This window comes from Ixodes scapularis, unplaced genomic scaffold, assembly GCF_016920785.2.
Source record: "Ixodes scapularis isolate PalLabHiFi unplaced genomic scaffold, ASM1692078v2 PGA_scaffold10__122_contigs__length_95168666, whole genome shotgun sequence".
Lineage (NCBI taxonomy): Eukaryota > Metazoa > Arthropoda > Arachnida > Ixodida > Ixodidae > Ixodes > Ixodes scapularis.
Window position 1 is genome coordinate 44,648,657 of NW_024609836.1, and position 18,651 is coordinate 44,667,307.

The following is an 18,651-nucleotide window of genomic DNA, read 5'->3' on the forward strand; positions in this document are numbered from 1 at the left end:
GGTCAGGGCATATAGTTTTCAAGAAGACTATGTTTAGGGCGTAAGCATGGTTGGGGCGTTGGTTTTAAGGAAGCTAAAGAGGAGGCTATTGTCAGGGCATATTTTTCAAAATAGTCTATGGGCATAGTCGTCAAGGGAACTACAGCAAATAGCTATGTTAGGGTCGGGGCATAGTCGAGACAAGGAGTATATAGTAAGGTTACTACGGCACAGCCTTTAAGAAAGCTAGGATATTCTAGGGGGCATGGTCAGGGCATAGTCTTCAATAGGACTGCAAATGGTATTCACTGACTTAGAATGAGCCAAGTTATTTTTTAAAAACAACTAGAATCGTGGTGGCGTGAAATGCGCGTTGCGGAACCTTTGTAGAAGCACGTCATGAACTTGTACTCAGTAGCAACTGACTCATATATGGCCGCTGATGAGTACTACCTATAGTCGTGGTATAATTTCCAAGAACACTACAATAAGGTTATTGTTGGGGCAAAGAAGATATGGCCTGGACATTATCAGAACAAGGGGACAGAGCAAAGTTTGCAAGGAAGCTGAAATGGGGTTATAATCTGCGCAAGCTGAGGTGGTGTGGTAGCCAAGCAAGCTACGGCAAGGAGGTTATGATCGGGGCATAATGCGTGGAAGGCTAATCAGGGGAAGAGTTCTCAATGAGACTGGTCGGGCACAGTGTTCAATCAAGCTACGTCAAGAAGGTTATGGTCGGGCATAGCCTTCCAGAGGCTATGGTCAGGTGTCCAAGAAAGCTGTGATACTCAACGAAACTGCACCAAAACCTGCCGTGGAAGGCAACACTTGATCACGTCTAGAATCATGATCAATCAATCAATCAAAATCTCTTCCCCGACGGTGGAAGAGATTTTACAACTCAAGCCTCGCGAGTGGCTTGAACCTCCGTTCTAGGTGAAGACGAGCGTGAAACACTCCTTGCGTGGAAAGAGGTCCCCGTAGGAACGAAAGCGCAGTCAAGAAATTCGTTCTTACCATCTCCCATTTCGACGACTGGCCCGCAGCGTGAGCTCGTACCCGAGTGCGATGTTCGGTGCGACACGCGCCTGGCTGAGCGTGCAGTTGGGACGTTTTCTTCCTTCTCGCAGGTTCCCGCTCGGGACGTGCGAGATAAAGAGGCCACACAGAAGCTTGGCTAGAACACTATACCTACACTTCTGTGTAATCGTTTCCTTTTTTTTCCCCCTTTCTTTCTTTTTACGTGCAACAGGAGTTGCGTGAACAGCCCGGATAAAATTTTGATGGACGTGATTTGCCTCGAAACATGTCCTCCGAGATTTTTCGCGCGCTGACTGCGCTCTTTAGTCCATTGCATTCGTGCGGTAGCGAAAATTGGGTTGTGTGTATCTTTATACAGCCTAGAACTTTGTCTGCCTCAACGGGCGACGAGTCTCCCAGCTGTAGGTGAGAAATTTAGCCAGAGCGGTACAACCGCCTGCCTGGGGTCTTTAACGTGCGCCACGCAGTAGTAATACACGACCGCACGCCGGTACGATGCTCATCCAGATCGAAACGGGGAGGGGTGGGGATTCGCGCGGTGAGACTGCTGCTGCCGGGCGCTTGGGGGCACTCGCAACCAAACCAGCCCTGAACCAGCCTTTAAACCAACAACTTTGGTTTGAAGCCGCTCAAGCGAAGCCAACGCTGCTGGTGTACAGTAAAAACAAGCAACTGATCGCGGCTGAAACCCTGCTCTATGACAACAGCTTGGGCGGCCGCCTTCTGTTCGAGGCGCGAGCGGGCGCTCTACGAACTCTCGTACACCGAGAGCGGTTTGACCCCAAGGTGGTTTCCACGAGGTGCCGCGCGTGCAGAGAAGTACAGTGGCCCAATTTTTTAATATTAAGCGAGCGTCGACCGCCGGGACGGCCAGCGCTGTGCCGCGGAAAAATGCGGCGTCACGGGACAGATTAAAGGGGTTATGACACGCCAAAAATAAAATATGAGATAACTATACTGCTGGGACCCATTTTATGTTCCTATAATCCTGCTAAATTTGTTTTGAAAATGGCGTGATAGTTTCGAGAATAAATCAATTTATATGCGGGTCCTTCGGAGGGGCGGTTCCGGGCGGAGCCGGAGGTTGGCTAAGTAGCCAGCCTCCTGCGCGGTGTCTTTTTGCACGCACTCACAGACTTGGCTCTCTTGGCGTCTCGAGACTCAGCTTCCTCGTTTACCTTCCACGTTGCGAGCATGCGGTCCGTGACGATTACGTCTACGGCATCGCTCGCCTTGCCAAAGTGTTGGACATTGATCGCAGCAGCGATGAGGGTCATTACTATTAAGAGATGTTGGAAGCTGTTCATTTTGACTGCGACCCGCTGGCGACCAGCTCCAGCGACGACGAGTTACGGACGAGCTCCCCGTGGTCACCGTCGTCCGGGAATATTTCGCAGGCGCATGCAGGGTGGAAGGTCAAGGGGCCGGGGGTCTTTCGAATACCCAGCTCAGGCGAGACTTACCTGGTTGCCAGAAAGCAGCTGTCGGTTAAATGTATTGTTATGAGCGTGTAGGTTTCAGATGAATTACCCTCAAGAGGATAATGCTCTGCATATTGTAACTATGTATGCGCTGCACATTGTAACCATTATTTCAACACCGTGCTGTAAACTATTACAACTTTTTCCTTGCCTGATCTACGTGTGCTCATGTTTTCTGCTCAAAATTATGTGAAATAGTTGCTTGTTTTCTTTGAATCTTATAAAGCATTACTTGTTCAGCCCACGTTGTCTCAGTTTTTGGACTTAACTTCAATGTTAAAACGAGTGATAAAAATTGTCACGGCTTATAAGCCATTTCTTACAAGTGAACGTCGGGTGATCCTCGGATGGTCGTGGCAGCCATGAAGAAATAAGATTCTCACCCCTTTGCGATCGTCGCTTGGGTGGTTCGTCGCATAAATGAACACCTGAGTGACAAGTGAAGCGAGCTGATTAAGGTGAAAAAAAAGATGACGGACAGAAAAGAAGACAGAGAAGTTAACCTGGGGTATTAAAAACATACTATACTTCGTTTCAGCTCCGGTCCAGACGCAGCCGATGCTACAAGCGCGAGCATCTGGCCCAGAACAGTGTTTGCACTGCACGAGCGCGCGTGCTTGGCAGGGATGCTGAAAGCCCGGAGCTCGCGCTTGTAGCTTTGGCTGCGTCTGGACCAAAGCTGAAACGAAGTATAAAACAATCTCGGACTTTATACTTCGTTTCACCTTATGTTGTACCGCAGCGAAGGCTAGAAGCGCGAGCTCATAGCGTTGGCAGCTGCCCTTCATGCACGAGAGCTGGTGCCGCCGAGATGTGCCCTAGAGCAAGGAGCTTGCGCTTGTAGCCTTTCGTGCGGTACATCATAAGGTGAAATAGAGTATAGTATGTGCCGTTTCGTTCCATTATAAAATAAAATAGGAAAAAAAAACACTGTTTCCGAGTTTTAGATATCCCCTTCAAATATCTATGTTCGGCCTTTGCGACCAAGGAAATGGGCATTCAAAAAAAAAACAAAAAAAAAACACTGCTTCCGAGTTTTAGATATCCCTTTCAGATATCTAATGTTCGGCCTTTGCGACCAAGGAAATGGGCATTTCATTTAAAATGCTCACCATCCGACAAACCGAAAGTCGCAGCTAATTCTACGCTGAAACAACTTGCAATCCGCTTCTTTAAAGTCGCAATTGTTTTATGTAAACTTTACATAAAAAATGCGACTTTAAAAAAAAGTCTCATTGTTGCGCACTGCACTTTTTTTTTTTTTTTTTTTTTTTTTTTAGCTACGAACATGGATTTTGACAAAAAAAGAAAAGCTGAGCCCGGGGTGGCCGAGACGCGCGCTTCGACGCAGGAATCTCCCAAGCCACAAAATGCCGGTGATCAAGGCTGACACGTGGTACGAGATAGGCAAACTTTTTACCTATTCCGGCGCTCGATGGAAAAAACCATTCAAAGCGAAAGACGAAATATAACTTTTCCATAGACCATAGCTAGCTAGCAACTTTAGAGTGACAAAACATTTGTATTACCAGAAACACGCTGCAGCAACAGCTACAAAGCTCAGTAATGCGGTGGAAGAAACATTTCAAGTTTGACAACAAACAATGTGGCAATGGTCCTTAGGAAGACTGAAATCTTGCAAATAAGACATAAAGCTAGTTGGTAACCATGTATCGGACTCCAAAGGTCTGCCTCCATTCCGGCAGCCAGAATGCATGGGAAAATGGCAGACCTTTTCCTCTAGAGTTCATATATATCAGGGATGGGCAGTATTTCAAATACAAGTATTTAAGATACGTATTTCAAATACTTTGTGTATTTTGCATTTGTATTTAATTACAAATTAGGTAATGTATTTGACGTGTGTATTTAAATACTAAAATGTGGGTATTTCAAATACAATTGTAATTAAATACAATTTTGTGGGCGAAAATACATCCCTCAAATTTATTGTCACTGTCCAGAGCAGGAAGAAAACTACGTTCTGCACTGAATGCAGTGTCCCTCAATCAAGCACAAGCGTACAGTAACTTTGTGATTACGGTGCTAGTCCAAAGCAAAAATAGTGACGAAATCGACGTTCACAGGCAGACTGCCTAAATAATTAAGTGCCTGTGACAACTTGTGATGCTACAGCTTGATTTCCATTCATATTTTTGCCTGGAACATTCTGTATTGATTGTGAGTCCACACATCTCGGTACCAGAAGAGAACTGACTCTCGTGCTTTATGTCATGAGCCCGCGCCAGGCTCCGAGCTGCTGCTCGAGCGCCCGCGCAACACCGATACATCTTCCACTCTTTAAAGAAAAGAAATACAAAGAAAATAAGTACGAAAATAACAAATCATACAAAGAATGCGGATAGCATTAAATAAAAAATAAACACACAAAAGAAACTATGGGAACTGTTCAAATGTTTTGTCGTAGGTTAGTCGACGTGGTGCGTGTCTGCTTCGTGATGATCTTCTCAGTGCTGGAGCCTCATCTGTCAAAGTTTCACCGGATGCTGGGGATGGATGTGTGGAACGATGGTCTGTATCTGGGTTACAGTGTGGTTTTGGAAGCTGTGGAGACTGCGAAGTCTGTGAAGGCTGCGGATTGTCGTGGGCGTCGGAGTGCTGCTGTGGTGAAGCGGCATCTTCATCCAGGCAATCATTGAATGCCTCCGACGTTTTCAACAAATGACGGCGGTTTCTCCTGTAGATCCTGTTCCGCTCGGTTTGAACAGTGTAGGAGCGTGGCCCGGCACAATTTGTTACCCTAGCTTTCTCAAACCAACCGCCTTTTCCTCGCATGCGGACGACGTCACCGCTCTTCAGGTCCTTCAGCGACGTTCCAGGCTTGTTTTGTTGTCTCTTGCACAAAGGTTTCCTCGGGTGCGATGAGAAATCAGGAAGTTGTGCTCGCAGTTTTCTTCCATACAGCAACTCTCCCGGAGACTGTCCTCCTATCAAAGGGAACACCGATAGTTCAAGAGACCGAGAAAAAAATCATCCCCTGCATCATCACATTTCTTTAAAATTCTCTTTGCAATTTGTACCCCTTTTTCAGCAAGACCATTGGATTGCGGAAAGTGGGGGCTTGATGTCACGTGATGGAAGTCATAAACCCTGGAAAACCGTTTAAACTCGGTAGAGGAAAATTGTGGCCCATTGTCTGAGCAAACTTCTATTGGAATGCAGTGCCTTGCGAACCAGCCTGACAATGTCTGGATGATGGTTTGCGAACAGGTGTCCTGGAGTCTTTCAACCTCTGGGTAGTTTGAATACGCATCAAACGCAACTAAATAAGAGTAACCTCCATAGGCAAACAAGTCAATGCCAACACGATACCATGCGTAAGGAGGGGGCTCGCGCATCATTAGTGGTTCGCGGGGTTGCTGATATGCAAACTTCTTACATGTCGCGCATTCCGCAACAAAGGTGTGAATGTCCTGCGCCATTTTGGGCCAAAACATGAGTTGGCGTCCCCTTTCTTTACATTTGTTTACACCTAAGTGCCCTTGGTGGACCCGAGCTAACATAACTCGCCGAAGTGACGAAGGGATCACCACCTTCGTTCCTTTAAGAATGATTCTATTGACCACCGACAGTTCAGGGTCTAGTGAGCTGAAGTTGCCTTGCAGTGGGTACCCGTTCTCTAGACAGTGAAGGACGTGTTGTAACTCAGGGTCCCTCAGTGTTTCAGTTCTGAGTCTGTCCTGTGTTGTCTCGCTCACAAGTGCGACAAGCATTCCCACAGCGTGTACTTCAACATCCTCCAAGCCTTGCTTGTGATGAGGACTATGCTGCCCAGCTCTTGACAAAGCGTCAGCTAGCACAAGCTTTCTGCCAGGTAGAAACTGTAGCGTGAAGTCGTACCTCATCAGTCTCAAAAAGAAACGTTGTAGGCGAGGGGGAACATCACCCAGTCTTTTTTTTTTTTTTGATAAAGCGACCAACGGGCTGTGATCAGTCTCGAGAAGGATGTGTCTACCATATGTGAGGTGGTGAAACCTCTCACATCCAAATACCAGCCCAAGCGCCTCCTTCTCAATCTGAGAGTATCGTGATTCGCTGTCCGAGAGCGATCGGGAGGCATACGCTACAGGGCGCCACGACTTGTCGTACAGCTGCAATAAGGCCGCTCCGAGTCCATCTGTAGACGCGTCAGCCGACAGTTTTGTGGGTCTACTAGGGTCAAAAAGTGCGAGGACTGGAGCACTGGTCAGCATGAGTTTTAATTGCTTCCACTCATTGTCATGAGCCGCTGTCCACTCAAAAAGTACATCTTCGCGAAGAAGTTGTCTAAGATTTGCTGTACGTTCGGATAAACTCTTTAAGTATTTTCCAAAGTAATTTATAACGCCAAGCATGCGCTGGAGAGCTTTCTTGTTTGTGGGTGCATCCATCTTCACGATATTTTCTAAAAGACTCGGATCAGGCCTGATACCTTCTTTGCTCACTACATCCCCAAGGAAAATTACTTCTGGAATTCCAAACTGGCATTTCTCTGAGTTTAGCGTCAGGCCTGCGCTGTGTGCAGCTTGCAGAGCTGATCGCAGCCGATCATCATGCTCCTGTTGCGTAGCTCCCCAGACCAGCACGTCATCAATGTAAACACGTACCCCCTTCAGTCCTTCAAAAGTTTCAGACATCGCACGCTGGAATACCTCTGGCGCAGAAGCCAATCCAAATGGCAACCTCAAAAATCGGTATCGTCCAAAAGGGGTGCCGAATGTGCAAACTCGCGATGTTTCGTCAGTCAACGGGATTTGGTGAAAGCCTGCCCGCGCATCAAGCTTTGAAAACACTGTGGCGCTAGCAAGCTCAGCTTGTATATCTTCCCTTCTCGGCATTTCGAAATGCTCACGTCTCAGACACTCATTGATTGTTCGTGGGTCCATGCATACCCTTAAACTGCCGTTCTTCTTTTTCACCAAGACTAGGGGGCTTACCCAGTCTAAGGGCTCCTTCATTCGTGTGATAATTCCTGCCTGCTCCATGCGGTTCAGTTCTTGCTTCAGCGGCTCCATGAGGGCTTGAGGTACCCTACGGGTGGGTTGAACTACCGGCACTGTGCCTTCCTTAAAAGAGATGCTGTATGGACGTTGGATTTTCCCGATGCCTTCAAACAGTGCTGGAAATTCTCGCTGAACTTGGGATTGAGTATTCGTGATGTTGGCGATCTCGTGCACACGGTTCACCAAGCCTAACTCTTCACAAGTAGGCAATCCTAGAAGTGCACGCCTGTTCTTCTTGACGACAAAAAACTCGGCGGAAACAACTTTTCCTTGGAACTTGAGCATGAGTCTGGCTTTTCCAAGGTGGCCGATAGCGCTGCCGTTGTAGCTTTGTAACACTGCCGGACTTGGTATCAGGTGCTGCCTGGAGTTGGCGCTTCGGAAGAGTGACAGCGGGAGAAGATTGACTTGGGAGCCGGTGTCTACCTTCAACTGTAGAGGCACCTTTTCAATCATTACCTTGATCAACCAGTCTTTCTCAGCGATTTTCCTGGACTCGCCGACCTGGAGTATCTCAAAGTTATCTTCTGACGGTATTTCTACTTCCTCCACTCGCCGACTGCTTTGCTCATCTTGAGGCTTTGCGTCACAACATATCGCGAAATGGTGTTTCTTTCCGCACAAATTGCATTTCTTGCCAAAAGCTGGGCATCGGCGTGGTGCGTGAAATCGGTGGCACTTTCGACATCGCAGACGTGACGCACTTTTTTCACTCTTTTGCATGGCGTCTACTTGTTCTACTGGTGTCGGGTGCTGATCCATCCACATCCTCGCTTGTTGCGACGAATTCTCTGCAGCTTTGCAGATTCTCGTTGCTTTCTCAAGGGTCATGTCATCCTCCCTCAGCAGACGTTCCCGCAGTTTGTGATCTCTGACGCCATCGACAATCTGATCTCTCACAAGAGAATCTGTCAGGTCGCCGAAATTACACGAGCGCACTTTGAGTTTAACGTCTCTCAAAAAGTTTTCAAATGACTGACCTTCCATCTGGATCGTCTTGCGGAAAACGTGGCGTTCGAATGTTTCGTTAGCTTTCAATGCACAATAATCTTGAAACTTGTGAACTACCGCCTCGAAGCTTTCCCTTTGTTCTTCCGTGAGAGTGAATGTGTTGAAGACGTCGACTGCTTCAGGTCCCGCGACGTGCAGCAAGATAGCTATCTTCTGCCTGTCTGTTCGAACCTCTGGATCAGACCCGGTCGCTTCAAGGAAGAGCTCCACTCGTTGAAGGAATCGTTTCCAGTTGTCTGCGACGTTCCCTGAGAACGATAAACCTTCCGGTAGTTTCAGCATCTCCATATTGGACTTCAAGGTTCGCCCGGTCAGATATCAGTCGGGTTTCGGCACCATGTATTGATTGTGAGTCCACACATCTCGGTACCAGAAGAGAACTGACTCTCGTGCTTTATGTCATGAGCCCGCGCCAGGCTCCGAGCTGCTGCTCGAGCGCCCGCGCAACACCGATACACATTCTAAATGCGCGGCATGTCCAGATTTTCGTAACTGCTGCGAGTTGCAACAATAAGATATTCTCTACCTAGTGCTGCGCGTCTTGGTCTTCTCGGTTCTTTGTTGGTCTATACCAAAATGTAATTGACAAAAAAAAGCTGATTGAAGCTCTGTACTTTTTTCACCTATTACGTCCACGCTGAATACATTTTTTTGTGATTATATTTCAATTACGTTACTAGAGCCTCGCACACTAACTCCCGAGTGTGCGATGCAAACCTAAAATGAGATACCCAGAAACCCGTTGCCGGTGTCCTGAAGTCGCTGACGCAAATTTTGAGGAATGTATTTGGAAAAGTATTTGGAGTAGTCCAAATACATTTGGTTGTATTTGTATCTTGTATTTAAATGCTTTTTTGGAAATGTAATTAGATTTGTAATTAAATACATTTTTGACGAAGTATTTTGTATTTGTATTTCGATACATATCTGCATGTATTTTGCCCATCCCTGATATATATGAACTCTATGGTTCTCCCATGGGCCACCTCCTAAAACCACGAGAACCACGTGACTCGCGCTGAACTGCTCTGTCGGCCATGTTGTCGGCAAAACACGCGGATCAAAGGATTGCATTACGCTGCTCTGTAGGAGCTATGTAGCGCTCTACTCCACTACACATTTCCACGCCCGAGGCAGCCATAATGCAGCTATGACGGATAGCATAAGGCCTTGCAAGGCGCCTCCTGGCGAGAAATTTCCCTTTCGGTGCCACACGCCAGCCGCTGCTCGGCCCACCCAACTTTAGACACCTTAGTCGGCGCTGCGCGGGCCGATATGGCCATAACCACAGCCCTGTATAGATAGTTTGGTCAATGGGAGGCGCGGGTAGAGCCAGGGCGTGCGCCAGACGCAGGAAGAGGGCTTGGCATGCTCTCTTGGACAACCAGAAGCCAAAAAGAATCTCTTGCAATGGTTGCAAGAAACGGTGTCAATCATAGGTATATGGTTTTAATAAGTGCGTAAGTGTTCAATGTAGCAACCCCTCATGGTTGAAAACAGGGTGCACGGGATGTTTTGATTATGATCATCAGATCATGCAGAAAGATGTAAGAAACGAATGTGCCACCCGAACTCTGTTTTGCTCGGACAGGGTGTGAACGCTCAGATGGCAGATTCCCGGCCTTCGGCACCTGGCGTATACGGATTATGTAGATTGTTCCACTAGTCGCTCTCTTCCACCACGATTTTCAATAAGTGATTGAAACATCACGTGCACCATATTTTCAGTCACCGAGAGTTACTCAGACACACTTATTAAAGAAAAAATCGTAAGGGTGCAGGCGAGCTGGTGAATATTAACCATGTTGAAATAACCTGAGACTGGGGTAGAGAAGAAGCATCAAATCGTAGAAGGGATAGAAAATAGACAGGACGACGTCTCAAACTCAGCTAACTTCATTTATTTTGTCCACCTCCTTAAAATAAATGAAGTTAGCTGAGTTTGAGACGTCGTCCTGTCTATTTTCTATCCCTTCTACGATTTGATGCTTCTTCTCTACCCCAGTCTCAGGTTATTTCAACATGGTTACACTTATTAATTTCGTTTCTCGCAACCACCACCAGGGTATTATTTCCGGCTCCTGGTTGGCCACACTGGAATTTGTGAAGACGCACTGGAACACGCCCAGCCCGCTTTCGGCCAATGGCGCTTGAATGGCTAACCTCTCTACATATACGGCTCTGTCCATAACCACTGATCTCTTTGACCGCTCCGCGAGTGAAGCCACCGGGTTTCCGTCAAGCTTGCATGTCGAAAAATCGCGTTTTTGGAGCGTTGCAGAGGCTGGCGGCAGCATGCTGAAGACACGTTTTCTACTCGTTCGTCGTCATTCGCTGAAGTTCTTTAAAGCCCTGTGTAAGCCGTGAGACTTGTCGTTGAGAATACATGCAAATTTTTACGGAATTGCGCAGTGTTGTAGGAAACAGGCACAACTCGTCGAAAGCAAGTTTCGCTGGTCTCGCAGCTTATCAAAGCTTCATTGGCACGCCAAAGCCCTGCACCTCTGTCCCATCGCATGCTTGGATATCGACGAAGAATCGGCGCTGAGGCAAAGTTTTGAAGGTGTATCACGCGTAGATGTCTTTGCATCATATATTGGCCGTGGAGTTCTGGATCTTTTAGCCGTTCCAGCGATTTGGTATCAGCGGGGACAACTATCTGTACAATTGCTATTAACCATGGCAATGTCCAAAATCTACTCCAACACAGTGGAGTAAGGACGGTTTTCGAAGGTAAAACTACAAGATGGCGAGAATGAAAATTGTTGAAGCGCAGCCCATACGATCGATAGTGTGCAATCTGTTGACCAATCACAATTAGGCGATCCGCGCTCAAACGTCAAGTGCAATAAAAAAAAGGTTGATAATGAGCCAGCACTGGGGCCCTAATCTGGACACCTAGCGAAAAAGTCGGCGAGAAATTCCGCGGCTATGATTGGCCGGCGCCAAGGTCAAGTGCGGCGTTGGCCAATCACGGCCGCTGGATTTCTCGCACTTTTTCGCCAAGTGTCCAGATTAGGGCCCCTGGTCAGTGATGAGGAGTTGTTGTGTGCGGCCTTCTGTAAATCGTCTAACGACGAAAATAAAAAGTATCTTCCCCTCCTCTTCCGTCGCCATTGGACGCTGGATCAAGCTCGTTTATGGACCGTGAGTGCCGCAAGTTACAAATACAGTCGTCAAAAGTAAACCCTGCTCCAGAGGCCAATACAGCTTCACGCACATTGCACTTGCAAAACGCATTCACATGGTGTCGATTCTTGATCGGTATCCAAGCATGTGAAGGCACAGAGATGCAGCGCTTTGGCGTGCCAACGAAGCTTTGATCGAACGGCGAGACCGGCGAAACTTGCTTTAGCCAAGTTGTGCCTTTTTCCTACAGCACTGCGCTTTCGTAAAAACTTCCACATGTTCTAAATGGCAAGTCTCACGGCTTAGTGTCTTAAATAACTTCTTTGGGCAATGATGGCGAACGAGTAGAAAACGTGTTTTCAGCACACTACCGCCAGACTCTGCAACGCTCCGAAAACATAATTTTGCGACATGCAAGATGGCCGCCTGGTGGACACTCGGAACGCAAAAAAAAAATAAAGCAAACACGAAAGAAGGTTATCACATACTGTTCCGCTTTCCATCCATGGCTTTTAAAATTGCAAAATAGTCAACCAACATGAACTTCAGTTCCTGGATAATCTCACGTGCCATATGTCAGAATGTCACACAGAGTCAAGAAGAATGGGGGGGACATAACGTTTCCGGAAACGTCTCCCGCAGGGCGGGCCGAATTATCTGGAACAACACGAAGAACAGCTCTGCAAAAGAGCAATCGAGGGAAAATGGATCCTTGGAAGGAAGTCTATTTGGGCCTTCAACCGTTTTGAAGTGTTGAGAAGCCTGTAAAATTTGGCAGCTATTCCAGGCATCACTTACGGGAATGGGGACACTTGCCTCGAGTCAAACACACAATTTTCTAAAGACAAGGCAGCAAGAGGCGGGAAAAATGGCCCCTGGAGCTCCCTCCAGTGGCTCCGATGAAGCAGTTCAAGGAAACCTCGGCTGGTCGAGCATAGAGGCCAAGGAGACAATGGCGAAGACCTGCTTCCAGAGGCGACTGAGACAGATGGATCAGACAAGATCAGGACCTGCATGGTCTACACGGGCCAGAACACGAAGCGGTGGAAAAGGACAAGGACACTCGCACATCACTGTCACATCCCAACACAACCTTTGATGGATAACAAGGAGCCGGAGGACAGCGCTGCAGCCGATGCCAGGAAGGCGAGAAAGCTCGTGCAAGAGGAAGAGACATGGCGCTGGAGGAATAGGATGGCCTAAAAACCATCGCCGTAGATGTACGGGGTACAGAAGGACAGAATTTAGTGGTTTTACGACAACACCGGGGGAAGCAGTTTCTCATTCAATGCATGGGCAGGGACTCACCGAAGCTGGCAGTGGAGGGCCCACTTCACCGAAGACCTAGAGACGGCTTGCGCCAGCTGAGGGACGGAGGAACATAGTGATGGACTGCCAAGGTATAAAGCCGGAGCCAGAAACGGACATGTTCCTGGAGGCTCTTGCCATTGCGACAGGGGTGGAAGCCAACATCGGCTCGGCAGATGCAGCACAAACACAGAGCATTAGAGCAAGTATATGATGCATAATGTGTCCTCCCCAATGAAATGTAGGTTTGTTTTCCCTGCAACAATAAACCAAGGATTGCCAAACGCTCATTCAATGCCCAGGTGTAGTGCTAGCAGTCTGAACCAGATGTCAAAGTTTCAGAACTAACCATCATATCATTTAAAAGTTATAAGTGATTTTCCTGAAATTTCAATGGGAAAAGTGGGCCCCTTTTAGCTCGTTTTAGGTGGCTCGTGCCATTCAGCTTCATGTACTTGAGAACTTTATTGACTGCCATTTTCCGACAAGAATTCAGAAATTTGCTTAGAACTTTTCAATGTCAGTTAGTTTGGAAACTTTTGCATCTGGTTCAGACTGCAAGCGCTACACTTGGGCATTGAATGAGCGTTCACCTATGCATAGTTTACTTTCGTAATAAAAAAACTACTGCAATTTTTTTTTTTTTGGAGAGCATGCATTTATTCGCCCAAAACAAAGTGAATGGCCACCACAATATTATCCAAACTTATGTGTCGCGGTATGCACATCCACTCGGCAGTCAATTTCAAGGCTACAAAACTGCCACAGTGAGGTCCTGGCATAGCACAGGATGGCAGATTAAGAACTATCCAGAGAGCTGCTCTGCCAACGGCATTCCTTCAGCTAAGATATTGCCGCGCGCAGGGTCACGGACTTCTAGAACGTTCTCGTTCATTCTTGCTGCGGACATAACTATCGTTCATCCTTGTTTTTGTTGTTCTAGAAAGTGCTTGTTCATTCTCGCCCCGAGCGCGCTACGCTCGAACCTTCTCCGCCGAATCTTCGAGATAGTGACTAACTCTAGATAAGAGGCCGTCCGCGACCTTGTCGAGTCAGTTTCGCTCCAGCGTTCGACTGTGCTGCTAACGCCGACTTCGACGCCCGCGACGCTCTGTTATTATCTTTGTTCTCCCTTATTTTTTTGGCACAAGTTCGCCACATTAAACGTTTATTTCTTCCCGTTTATTTCCTTTTATTTTGGTCACCACCCGTGACATTTTGGTGGAGGTGCGGGGTAGGCAGGGTTGGGTCGATGTCAAACTGCGAAGGCGGCGTTGTCTTAGGTGGCCACGAAGAGAGGGCTTCTGATATTCCGGCGATTGCGGCTGCGTCCGGGAGTTCCTCGGCGTGGCCCACGGCGGTGCCCCTCGTAAGGTGCTGGGCCTCCTGTCGGAAGTTCGTTACGAGTGCGACAGTAGTGCGTCCGTCTTGGAGCTCCGTGACGCCTCTTGCGATGCCGATCCCTCTTCCTAGAAGCAACTGGAGGCTTCCTTCGAGCAAAACGTCGCCACAGAGAGTCTCATCGACCCCGACGGGTACGAAAGCACTTGACTGCGGCGGTAGGTTCACGTGGTTTGCGAGGACTCGTACCGCGGATGACGTCATTTTGGGGTCCTCCTGTGGTGGAGCAGGTTTTCGAAGCGTCAGCCGGTTTGCTCCGAGGTCGATGACGGCGCCATACTCGCAGAGAAAGTCCATTCCGAGGATAACGTCCCTCGAACAGTCTGGCAGAACGACGAACTTGACAGGGCACGTCTCACCGTGGATCTCGACGCGAGCAGTGCATCTCCCGACCGGTGTGATGAGGTGCCCTCCGGCGGTTCGTATCTGAGGTCCATCCCACGGCGTCGTGACTTTCCGAAGGCGGCGGGAGAGCCTCCCACTCAAGACTGAGTAGTCTGCCCCAGTGTCCACGAGCGCTGATGCGTCGTGGCCGTCGATGACGACGTTTAGGTTATTGGACACCGTTGCAGGGGCGTGGTTTCGATCTCTGGTAGCGTTCGAGTGGGGGCCCTCCGACGTTCGTGGAGGATCTTGGCGTCGGTCGTCTTCGGCAACTCCACCTCCAGGGGTTGCCGCGCCTAGTTTCCCCGGCGAGGAGCGAGGGGCGACAGGCTTTCACGTCGGGGTCGGTGCATCGGCGAAGCTGGACGTCGTGGCGACGGCGACCGGAACTCTCGGCGGGACGTAGGCTCAGGGGACTGAGGTCGTCGCAGGTACTCGTCGATCTCCCGAGGGCGTTCACCATAACGGGGTCGCGGGTCGTTCGGGTGGAACCCGCGAAGCCCGAGTCGTCGGTATGGGCATCGGCGGTAGGTGTGGTCCGCTTCCCCGCAGTGGAAGCACAGGGGGCGTCGATCGGGCGTTCGCCACACGTCGGTCTTGCGGGGTGCGCGAGGCTCCGGGCAGGCGTACTGGACCTGGTCGTCGTGGCGTCGGTCGTGCTGCGGCGCAGGAGACTGACGTCGGGGCGGCGTGACATAGGTGCGACGAGGAGGCGGTGGCCGTCGGGCCACTGCGGCGTAACTCAACGTCGGTGGTTCCGGAGCGGTGCTGACGAGAACCTCAGGCTGCAGCGCCTGCTGGACTTCTTCCCTGACAATCTCGGCGATTGAGGGCGAAGCTGGGCTTGCGGCGGCAGGTAGAAGTTTCTTGATCTCTTCCCGGACGACGTCTCGGATCATCTCGCGGATGTCCGTGGTGTTGCAGCCGGAAGGCGAGAAGGACCCGACGCCGGGAACTCGGTGATAGTGGGTGGCTCGTGCTTGAAGGGCACGTTCGATGTTGGTGGCCTCCGTCATGAAGCCTTCGACGGTGGTAGGCGGGCTCCGCACAAGACCACCGAAAATGTTTTCCTTGACGCCACGCATCAAGACTCTGAGCTTCTTTGCTTGGGATGCTTCGGGATCGGCGCGGTTGCTCAGTCGCAGAACATCTTCCACGAAGCTAACGACGCTCTCGTTAGGGCCTTGAATCCTCGCTTGAAGAAGCTCTTCCGCGCGTTCTCTTCGTTGTTTGTTCGTGAACGTTCTTCGCAACTCAGCCTTGAGTTGCTCCCAGGAAGTGATCGAAGCTTCGTGGTTCTCGAACCAGTTCCGGGCGGTGGCGTCGATGACGACATTGTCCAGCCCTCAAGCAGCCCGTGGGCTTCACCGGTAGTCCTGGTGAAAAAGAAAGACGGGACTCTTCGGTTCTGCGTGGACTATCGCCGACTAAACGCCGTAACGAAAAAGGACGTCTACCCGCTGCCACGCATCGACGACACTCTGGACCGGCTGCGCCATGCCCGATACTTTTCGTCGATGGACCTGAAGAGTGGGTACTGGCAGATCGAGGTCGACGAACGGGATCGTGAGAAGACTGCCTTCGTCACGCCGGACGGACTGTACGAATTTAAAGTGATGCCGTTCGGACTGTGCACAGCACCGGCGACGTTCCAGCGCGTAATGGACACCGTTCTTTCCGGCTTGAAATGGCAAAGCTGCCTCGTCTATCTCGACGACGTCGTGGTATTCGCAAGCGACTTCGACGAGCACCTGAGACGTTTGCGAGCCGTACTACAGGCTATCCAGAATGCTGGACTGACACTAAAGCCGTCAAAATGTCGGTTCGCTTACGGCGAGCTCAAATTCCTCGGCCATGTCGTGAGTGCTCAGGGTGTAAGCCCTGATCCTTCCAAGACATCTGCTGTTGCAGAATTCCCCAAGCCATCAGACAAGAAAGCCGTAAGAAGATTTCTTGGACTGTGCGCTTACTACAGGCGTTTTGTTCGCGATTTTGCCAAGATTTCTGCACCGCTCACGCATCTGACCAAGGACGACGTGAACTTCCAGTGGGGGGAGGAGCAAGAACAAGCGTTCAACGAACTGAGGGAAAGACTCCAGTCGCCCCCTATCCTCGGACACTTCGATCCATCAGCGGAAACGGAGGTTCACACGGACGCCAGCAACGCCGGACTCGGCGCGGTACTCGTCCAAAGACAAGACGGAGCAGAGAGGGTGATCGCTTACGCAAGCCGGGCACTGTCTAAGGCAGAGAAAAACTACTCGACGACCGACAAAGAATGTCTCGCTGTCATCTGGGCGTTAACCAAGTTCCGCCCGTACCTGTACGGGATCCCGTTTCGCGTTGTCACGGACCACCACGCTCTCTGTTGGCTCGCCAACCTCAAGGACCCGTCAGGACGCCTCGCTCGCTGGAGTCTGCGACTGCAAGAATTCGACGTGGCCATTGTGCATAAGTCTGGCCGCAAGCATAACGACGCCGACTGTTTGTCTAGGGCCCCAGTCGAATCTCCTCCCGAAAGCACTAACGACGACGACGACGCCCGTTTTCTCGGTGCAGTGACAGATGCCGACATGGGAGCACTTCAACGAGACGACCCGGAACTTCGCGCCGTGATCGAACACCTCGAAGGCCAAGGAAGTTCAGTTCCGCGAGTCTTGGCCCGAGACTTGTCAAGCTTCGTTCTGCGGCGAGGTGTGCTCTTCAAGAAGAACTTCGGAACGAGCAACCCTGCTTGGCTGCTGGTTGTTCCGGCCAGCCTGCGAGAAGAAATCTTTCAAGCATGCCACGACGACCCGACGGCTGGACACCTTGGCTACAGCCGGACGCTCGCCCGGATTCGTGACAAGTACTACTGGCCGAGACTCCCAAAAACAGTCCATCTGTACACAAGGTCGTGCCATGAGTGCCAACGACGTAAGAGGCCTCCGACGAAGCCAGCAGGACTCCTGCAGCCGATACCTGCTCCGACTAGGCCTTTCCAGCAAGTTGGAATGGATTTGCTTGGGCCGTTCCCAACATCGACGCAAGGAAATCGGTGGATTATCGTCGCGACCGATTATCTTACACGATACGCCGAGACGAAAGCCCTGCCATCGGGAACAGCCGTGGAAGTTGCCAAATTTTTCGTCGAGTCCATTCTCCTTCGACACGGCGCACCTGAAGTACTGATTACAGATCGCGGGTCATCCTTCATGGCCCAGCTGACGCAAGAGGTCCTTCGTCTCAGCCACACCAGCCATCGTCGCACCACGGCGTACCACCCGCAGACCAACGGGCTGACGGAGAGACTCAACAAAACCATCGCCGACATGATTTCCATGTACGTCGACGTAGAGCACAAGACATGGGACGAGGTGCTGCCGTACGTCACGTTTGCGTACAACACAGCGGTTCAAGAAACCACGGGAATGACACCGTTCCAACTGGTACACGGCCGAACGGTTACCACGACGCTCGACGCCATGCTGCCTCACGTGCCAACCGGTGATGTCAACGACGACGCTCAACTCATCTCCCAGCGCGCGGAGGAAGCTCGTCAACTGGCAAGAGTCAAGATTCAAGACCAACAGCGAGTCGACGCACGCCGGTATAACCTTCGTCGCCGGGACGTCCACTTTCAACCCGGAGACCGGGTATGGGTTTGGACACCAATACGTCGTCGCGGTCTCAGCGAAAAACTCCTGAAACGCTATTTCGGACCCTACAAGATCATCCGACGCCTCGGCGATCTGAACTACGAAGTTCTACCCGACGGAACGCGCCCATCTGCAAGACGTCAGCCGCGACCCGAGGTGGTGCACGTCGTCCGGCTGAAGCCGTATTACGAACGATAGAACTTTCCACTCTCGTCGACGGGTGAACTGTGAACTGTGAACCGCGACTCGCGATTCTGCTGCCTTTTTGTTTTGGAT

At 50.2% G+C, this 18,651-nt stretch overlaps 1 pseudogene; it reads left to right on the top strand.

Annotated features, from left to right (window-relative positions):
- The first annotated feature begins 12,571 nt into the window (after nt 1-12,571).
- On the top strand, nt 12,572-13,153 carry LOC115330692 (annotated as a pseudogene).
- The last annotated feature ends 5,498 nt before the right edge of the window (nt 13,154-18,651 follow it).